This window comes from Neodiprion virginianus, chromosome 4 (genome assembly GCF_021901495.1).
Source record: "Neodiprion virginianus isolate iyNeoVirg1 chromosome 4, iyNeoVirg1.1, whole genome shotgun sequence".
Taxonomy (NCBI): domain Eukaryota; kingdom Metazoa; phylum Arthropoda; class Insecta; order Hymenoptera; family Diprionidae; genus Neodiprion; species Neodiprion virginianus.
In genome coordinates this window covers 28,804,069-28,810,068 of record NC_060880.1, presented here as the reverse complement: position 1 = coordinate 28,810,068, position 6,000 = coordinate 28,804,069, and the positions used below count along the sequence as shown (strand labels likewise).

Here is a 6,000-nt window from a genome sequence, read left to right as displayed (position 1 = left end):
AAGTGAATTATGAACATAGAGCAGACGGTGCGGATCGTCTTCATCCCGCATGCAGCAGCCTCGCACTAATTGTGTGTAAGATTATGTTTACTTCTCATTTCCAGAATAAAGAAGTAACGCTCGGCTCGTTAATGTAGAAACTGGCAACGCAAATAACTGCGTAGAACGCTAATCCGAATTTCCGCACTTTGAACCGCTCCAACTCTTGTGTAACTGGAAACTGAATAGTGAGACCATGCAGTGCCGCCTTTCTCGTTAAACTTATAGGTACGTACCTCTTAACGTTGGATATGCCTCTGAATTGGATACGTTCCATAACTTTGCCGCTCGCAGAGAATGTGGAGCGAAATGTATAACGTAGCAGGTTGATTACATTCATAACTTTCTTGTTGCCATTCTCGTAATCACGTTATTGCACATCCGTATGTATATGCATAGCTAGTATAGGCGCTTCAATCGCGCAACTGCAAGTAATTACCGTTGCATTAATTCTCTCTGAAAAGAGCCGCATCTCGCCGTATCTCAGGGCTATTTCAGTGTTCTAATAGGAATTTCGCTCAAATAAGCGATTCGTTGAATTTCAGTCGGGTCAGGGGGTGAATTTATAACTAGTGAATATACTTGAGACTCGAGTTTGAGTGATGTGAAATCGGTGACATCGTTTAATAGATCTATCAGCAATTATAGTCTTGAAATTTTACAATTCGATTCCACGTCTTGAGTACGCTTGAATTCGACGTAGTCATTTTGTTTGTGGTTTACTTCTTATTGAACGACAATTAATTGAATGGTTATAAAAATTTTTCATACAAAATTATAAGTGCATCACTTTTCGAGTAAATATAGACCAATTAATATCGACAAGTACAAGTATTTTATAGTAATACGTATAGCAATTTGAGTTTTCGAATAATATGAATATTTTATATACTAGATTTATGCGAGTGTATGTGTATGTATGTATAAATAATTTTATTATCATACAATATTCTAACTATTTTACAAATATACAAAACTTGTATTTACATGTACGTACTTCGCTTAATATAACTACAAATTGAAAGATGAACGAATTAATGGGAAGTAGTGAATAATATTCGTAATATCGATAATTGTTGAAATAGAAGAATGCAGTCGTTGCGCGATAGGTATATTGAATAATTCATTCCAGCTAATTAGTTTTTCTTTTTATCCTTAGTACTTCAAAGCTAATTCAATAGAAATAATTTTACCTACACGATTCGTGTAAATATAGTAACGACATTTAAGAGATTTTTTCATAATTTTCATTCTGTAGAACAGTCTCTCCACAGTCGAATTCTGAAAATATAATTTTTTACAACATTAAATATCTGAGAAGTACCTAATACCGTTGTTTTAAACATATTCAAGCCGAAATGTGCGTGAAGAATTGACGAATCTCTATAAACACAAATGGGTACTCACCATTCTTTGGTGGTTTCCAAGCGATCCAGGCGTGAACGGCCGATCACGATTGCGATGTTAGGCCACGTCTGTAACAGAATACAAACCAATGAGATTGATTCGTTCTTTCCAAACTTCTGAGTAGAAAATATCATTTTCTAGACCTTCGTAATAATTCAGCAGAGAATCGTGGAAGCATATAATATGGACGGCGAATAATAATCATGATATCTGACGGGAATCGTTTTCTTGCAATAGAATTCAACGTTCCACGTGGAAAAGAAAAGTTTCAGGAATATATAAAGTATATCCGTCGTTATCGAGACACGATATTGATATTCGAAACGCTATACGAAAGGTTTTGAAAAGCTCTCCGCAAAGCACTCGCCGCGGTTTACCGCAAAAGATCGAACTGCACCCCCGATTTTAGCGAAGAGCAGCAACAGCAGCAGCAGCAGTTCGTCGACGGCAACAGAACGACCGTTTCTAAAAATGATTATGCACAAACGTGGGCTGAATACAAGTCGGTTGTTTCGATTTATAGCGCAACATTTATTTCTTGAGCAAATAAAATACTTTACGCTTCACGTGGAAATAGGCGGTGGTGGTGGTGGTGGTGGTGGTGGTTGGGACGCTCGGCGCCTCGGCGTCATGCGAAGCAATTGCTTCGGAAGAAGGGGGATGAGGAAACGCGAGTGCAGGAAAGGGGGCTCGGCTCGCACGCAACTCGCGTTATATGCAAATGTGTGTAGGCGCCGCACTGCATAGTTGAACGGCGAATCGTCCTCCGATAACATTCCTGTTTCCTTCTTCTATTATTGTCTGTAACTTTTCTTATTTGGTTTAATACGTTTTTCCTGCGCCGTGCGTTCAATGCATACCTACAACGAATGAAACTAGAGCAAGCAAAAGCGGACGCGAGTTCCTCTTCGAACGCGAATCAAATTCGTCCCAACAAACTAATTACCCACTACCGAGAATCCATCTCTTTTTGTCTAAGTTTAATGCAGCAGTGAGTTAGGCAAGTCACCATCTCGATTGAATTACATTATACCGATGATCCTTTCAGATTCTTCACGCGTCATTGGGTAACTCGAAAAACTACAAACTTACAAACACCCACTTTTAGAGCTATTGTTTCTCTGAAATAGAATCAATTGTTGAACGTGAATATTCACATCTTCAGGTCGGTTTCCGGAGAAATGACTCCCACGTTTCGGTGACAACACCCAAGAAGTGAGGTTTTGAGAAAACGCGATAATTTCAGCACAAGGGTTTCAATGGGATTCGTACAATGGAGGACAAATCCGTGAGATTTGTCCGGTGAGCGAGCAGAATGAATGGTGAGTAAAATTTGAAGTAAAGATGCGGCCGGACCGATTTTGTGTGGTCCGTAGAGAAAGCCCCCCGAAAGTCCGCACCTTTACGCTTGCCCGGATGAAATCGAATAGACGTTCAAGTGGCAGTTGAATTCAAGAAGCTTCGAGGTCGACACACGCGTCATGCCGTCCTTCGAGGGCGATAAATAGGCGAAAATGTATAATGGAAACTTCATCTCGTATCTGACCCGTACCAAAAACCCGAGCCTCTCTCGGATCCGGCTCCGATTTTTAAGCCGTAGAAGACGAAGAACGAAAAGAGAAGAGAAAAAAAAAAGAAAAAACATGCTTCCCCGAAATTCTTCATTGTCGATGTATGTGCGAGGAGGTCCGCCGTTGCTCTCGCTGGCTGGGTTCACTCGTCCGTAAAGTACACACAAAGGCGGTTGAATGTTACGCAAGAATAACACGATCTGCCCGATTTAAATTTGAGAGGGCCTTTATTGAAAAGTGTATGGGCTCACGGAGCGGCCCATTATTCGCTTGTATCATCCTCCCCTCCCCCTTCTTCGTACCTCGACTACTCCGTCGACGGAGGTGTGAGCAGCGGCGTGAGCAGCGCTACGAGCGGTGAACATCTGTCGCTGTTGAAAGCCGAGGAAGACTCCGGGAGTAGGTGATCTGCGCTTGTGTCGGTTACCCCATGGTCACGCAGTTGACCCGCGGGAGCGGCAAAAGAAAGAGTTGCTTATCTTCCAGCCAAAGCTGGCTCTCTCATTGTTCGAAGACCTCGGGAAGCATGCGGCCTCGAGCGCGACTACGTGCCGTCAGAAATCTGGCTCTCATCGTGGAACATCGCGATCACTTCCGTTGGCCAGCTACCTGCTGCTGCGATAGAGTTACGGTAGCGCCGAGGATGCTCTCTCTCCTCTCATCGCCGTCTTTTTCTTGTTGGATATCATCTTCCTAACGCGATCTAGAGCTGCAGGTTACACGGTTTACTTGAGAGGAGGTGTATTGTTCCTTGTTCCTACTTGCAAAGAATTGAAACGGTTCAGGGGGATGAAAATGGGAGGGACGGAACGGTGGTTAGGAGTGAACTTTTGTATCTGGACGCGTATGTTTTCGACGGCAAAGCCCTTCGGTTAGCGTCATTGTTAACTCAGAAATATGCCAAGACGGACCCTTTGCTTCCAGTGTTCGAGTACCAGCTATTCGAGCTTCAAGGTCGGTAGGTGGAAACATTTTTGAAGAAGCCTTTCCCTGGTCCCTGGACCACGCAAACTGGCTCTTGACCTCGTCTTCCGTTTGCCACGCGAAACCGCCCACTCAGCCGTCTGGCTTCGTATCCGTTTCGTTGATATTCGATTGGTTCCGCACGATACAACCCAAAACCAACTTCAAAGACCGCGTAATGAGGGGGACGGGAAAAAATTGGAGCTCTGACGGACGGAGTAGACTCGTTTTTTTCGACTTTTGTCACTCTTCAACGCCTTCGAATGTCTCTAACAAACGTGATTAGACCACGCTAAGCGAGCTCGAGAAAATGGAGGGGTGCACGATATCGAATTACCGAAACTTGTTTCATCCCGATAGAGAAGGGCATCCCAATCCCACGGGAGATTGTAGATACGCAGTTAACGTATTAATTAAACCCGACAGCTAACGAGCGTTGAATAAAGTAGTAAAAAAGAACGATACTGCTTTTTCACACGCACATTTTCAGCGACGTTCTCGTTCAAGTATTCTCCTCGTCTACGTGCCTTCAATACAGACGAGATTACTATCGCGTTGAGTAACAGTCCTCTCGCGTTACGTTAACACTGCTTGAATTGTTAGCCACTTTTTCCGGCCTGCTTATCCGAAGCATGCCAGGACCAACTGGCGTTCAACCGATTACTCCCAGTGGTCAGTCGTGGCGTTCTATTTTCCAGAATTTTATTTCCTCGCAGAGCCTCGTACCCGGTCTTACAACGAGAGACACGAATAAGTTGAAAGGGAAATTATCGCGCCAGCTGTTATACCGAAGTGACAAAACCGCGCGAAAATCGAAATTGTAGGAGAAAGGTCCATTCGTGCATCAATTTAGTATTTCAGTATTCTCCCTGGGGCGCGAATGGGGCGTTCCCTGATTTCTTCTCTATCCTGATTGACAGATTGATTGTATTTTCAAATTTCGGCAGTGTTGCGGCTCACGCCCTCCGCCGGCTTCTACGTACGCGCCTATGATTCTATCAACGAATGGACAGTGACAGGCTCCCCTGCGACTTAACGGGCGCCCGTGCATACTCACCCGGGAGCGTAGACGTGTAGTTGCAATTTTCTACACGCGTATAGTATTTACTCGCGATGGAAAATTGATTTTTCCTAGAAGAAAAGCACAGGCTTATGGGGCGACCCGATTCCATCACCTGCGACGCACACAAAGCCAACGTTTCCACGCCCGGAGTGAAATGCAAGGATCTGTTGTTCAGCGCTGCAGGGTGTTAGAGGGGATTGAGTCGGGGCCAAAAGAACCGTCGCATCGGTACATCTCAAGGGTTCTCTTCTCCTTACTTTCACCGCCGCCGGAAACCTCTAATTTTTCAAATGTCTATATGGTACAGCAGCAGATCCAGAATGGACCTCGCATTGTTTGTGTCGTACACAAAAAAGAGAGACTGATAAGGTTTGAGGACCATTTTTTCATTGTCACGTTACCATACTCGATTTCAGTTCTGTTTTGAGAGGTATTCAATTTTACCACATCGATTACCGCAACTACATACACGGCGTGAGAAGAAATATTCAAACACGGAAAAAAAAAGCATGCCTTACAACGCGCTCGTATCTGCTGTCGATAGAATTATACCGGCGGAATGAATTTTTTTCCAATTTTTTTTTTTCTCTTATCTCTCTCTTCTCCAACGCGCTTCGTACAAGTTTCTGGTTAAGAATTATTTTGCATAATTCCGATGATTGCGCGGGTAATTCGACTCCGTAAAAAGCATCGTTTATTTTTTCTCGAGGCTTCGCTTTATATAATCTGCACCTATACCAACATTTTCATACGAGAGAAAAAAGTACCGTGGCACGTTGCTCTGCACGTGAACTGTGTACGTACACTTATAATATCCCGATAACACCAACTTGTGATACTCCGCCTAACGGTTTATTAAACCTTTTCAGCCGGGGGGCGGTGATCCATCGTCCACGCAACAAACGATCCCGACGCGTTATCGATCGTTGAAAGAAAAAGAAGGATAGAAATAAATAA

At 43.7% G+C, this 6,000-nt stretch overlaps 1 protein-coding gene across 2 annotated transcripts in view; it reads right to left on the bottom strand.

Moving 5' to 3' along the window:
- Window positions 1-671: 671 nt before the first annotated feature.
- Window positions 672-6,000, bottom strand: part of LOC124302549 (toll-like receptor 6) — a 32,201-nt gene continuing 26,872 nt past the window's right edge. For both annotated transcript variants that reach the window (XM_046758824.1, XM_046758823.1), the window contains 2 exons: window positions 1,447-1,514; window positions 672-1,320 (listed from right to left, as the gene is read on the bottom strand). The gene's annotated coding sequence lies outside the window, so the exon portion shown is untranslated. The remainder of the gene's footprint in view (window positions 1,321-1,446; window positions 1,515-6,000) is intronic.